This window comes from Myotis brandtii, unplaced genomic scaffold (genome assembly GCF_000412655.1).
Source record: "Myotis brandtii unplaced genomic scaffold, ASM41265v1 scaffold288, whole genome shotgun sequence".
In the NCBI taxonomy this organism is placed as follows: domain Eukaryota; kingdom Metazoa; phylum Chordata; class Mammalia; order Chiroptera; family Vespertilionidae; genus Myotis; species Myotis brandtii.
The window spans coordinates 130,379-133,535 of record NW_005361006.1 but is presented as its reverse complement, the minus strand read 5'-3'; positions in this window follow the sequence as shown (position 1 = coordinate 133,535).

The following is a 3,157-nucleotide window of genomic DNA, read 5'->3' as shown; positions in this document are numbered from 1 at the left end:
ATATAAACTTATTTTGTTATGTTTTCTCCTTAAAAGATGCTCTGAGATATCATAAAACTGCCTCCTGAGATATGTACAGTGCATTTTAAAGAAAAACTGAAGTCTGTAGGTAATACAATTTCATGGCGAAGATCAGGACCCAAATAGTCAAAGGTGAGGCACAAACATTTGAATGTGATTATTTGAGAAGAACTGAAAGTGCCTGAGGAGTTGGAGAATCCCAACCCTCCCAAACCATACAAATCAGCTCAGACTCCATCCTTGCAAGTAGAGCGAATGCCATTAAGAATGCCCTGTGGACCTGGGAACAAGACCAAAAAGTCATGTTAACAAAGAAAGAAATGGATCTTGAGGATTTTATAGTATCTTCTAAAGGGAAACCAGGAAAGAATGAAGCAAATGTGAATGATAAGGGATTCTGATGAAACAGCTCAGCAAATAGGTAACTATGGCACAGAGAGCGTTGGTTGCTTGCTTGCTGGTGACAGTTCCTGGGGAGATGACACACTACCCAGTGTGCTGATGTGAGAGGCACTCCACAGCTTTAGTGCCTTCTTGGATTAACGGATACAAACTTAAACCTGGTGATGGCCCGTGCTGCCCAGCATTGAAGAAACAAGACCAAAGGCAGGAGGAAAGTGAGACTGCATCGACGCAACGCATCTGGCTCATTCCTGCTTTGAAGTCCCAGTCATAACACAAAATAATTGTGTGCACTGCCAGTCATTTAAAAGAAGCACTGCCAGGTTTAAAATATCCCTTCTCTGATTTTTTTCCTTTTTATTGAATTTATTGTGGTGATATATTTTCTGATATTTTCATCTGAGCCAAAAAAAAGAAAATGCTGAGAAAACAAAACCAAAAACTGAAATAATGATATCAAGAATGGGAGCCTATAAGGCATATGTTTCATTAGGTTTGAATATTTTATGCAACTAAAACAAATTAATTATGAAATCCCAAAGTTTTAACACAGCAGAGGTTTATTTCTCACTCAGGTAGAGTCAGGAAAATTAGGCGGGAAAAGTGTGCAAAGAATTTTACTGATTCAACCAGTAGAAGGCCCAGATCACTTTTCTTTCTTTTTTAAATTTTATTTTTCAATTACAGTTGACATTCAATATTATTTCATATTAGCTTCTGGTGTACAGCATAGTGGTTAGACAATGATATAATTTACAAAGTGATCCCCCGATAATTTCAGTACCCACCCGGCACCTTACATAGTTATTACAATATTATTGACTATATTCCCTATACTGAACTTTGCATCCCTGTGACTATTTTGCAACTATCAATTTGTACTTCTCAATCCCTTCAGCTTTTCACCCAGCTCCTAACCACCACACCATCCCTCTTGCAAAAGTACTTTGATTCATAAAACTCAACAATAAGAAAACAATGAAGATACTACTACACACCTATTAGAATGGCCAAAATCAAGAATATTGATAATACCAAATCCTGGCAAGAATGTGAACCAATGGGAGCTCTCGTTAGTTACTAGTGGGATGCAAAATGGTACAGCCACTTTAGAAGACAATTTGGAAGTTTCTTACAAAACTAAACACATTCTTGCCATACAACCCAGCAACGACACTCCCTGTTATTCATCTAAATAAGCTGAAAACTTCTGTTCACACAAAAACCCTCTCACGGATGCTAATAGGAGCTTCATTCATAATTACCCAAACTTGGAAGCAACCAAGACGTCCAGTAGATAAATGAATATATGAACTGTGGTTTATGCTACAGTTTATTCTGTTCATCAGATAGGATAAGCATGTATTTTCAAAGATTTAATGCTTTACTTCTATATGTGAAGTACAATGTAATTCTTGATCTAGTAAAAAAGTGAAACATTAATTAAACAATTACAACAATGTATGTATATAGTACATAATGTCCTTTTCCACATGTTAATGATAAGGAAGTAGAATTATGCAATACAGTAGAACGCATAATAGTGTCAAGATATTAAAGAGTTAGTGGGTAACACACAGAAACACACACACACACACACACACACACATGCACACCATTAACATTTGGAATAAATGTCCTTGGATATACTGAATTTTGTATTAGTTCTCATTGATGACATGAGTGCTCAATTTACATAGTTGCACATTATGGATGAATAAGCATTTTTTCCACTAATAAAAATAATTTGTCTCATACCACTATGTATGGACTTCCTATTGCTAAGCCTTTAGACAGTTATATTTAGCACATGTGTGTCAGTCAGAAAATATCAGGAATGTGAGGAGGAAAATTGTACATACAGAATTGTGAAACAGGTGATTGAGGTTAAAAAAATGAAACTATAAGATATACAGAAGTGACAAATGCATAACTCAGCTACTACTAACCTAAGAGCTGATGGAACGTGAATGAGGAAAGAGCAGACTTAGAATATCTCTCTACCCCCATCTTAAATTCAGATCTCTTCAGAGAGGCTGTGGCTGCCACTAGAACACTGGTGATCCAGAAATGAAGAAACTCGCCAGAGGATGGTGTGGCTTAGTGGTTGAAAGTCGACTTAGGAACCAGGAGGTCAAGGTTTGATTCCTAGTTAGGGGGTTGCAGGCTCAATCCCCAGTAGGGGTCATGCAGGAGGCAACCAATCAATGATTCTCTCTCATCATTGATGTTTTTCTATCTCTCTCTCCCTCTCCCTTCCTTTCTGAAGTCAATACAAATATATTTTTAAAAACAACAACAACAACAACAAAAAAAAACTGTAGGACATCCGGACAATGCACTATTATTTTGTGATAAAAAGAAATGAACTATGAAGCTATGAAAAAATATGGAGCAAACTTCAGTGCATATTAACAAGTGAAAGAAGCCAATCTGAAAGGGCTGCATGTTACAGGATTCTAACTACACATATGAAGTACTGGAAAGGACAAAACTACAGAAATAGTGAAAATATCAGTGGTTTCCAAGGGTTGGGATCTGGGGCAGTGAAAATACTCTGTATAATACTATAATGGTGAATGTTGTTATACAATTTTCCAAACCCATAGATTGTAAAAACCCAAAGGTAAATCCTAATGTAAACTCAACCCAAGAACAAGTATGCATATATGCATGACCCATGGTCACAGACAATAGGATGGTGAAGGCCAGGGGTGAGGGGCGGGGGTGGGCT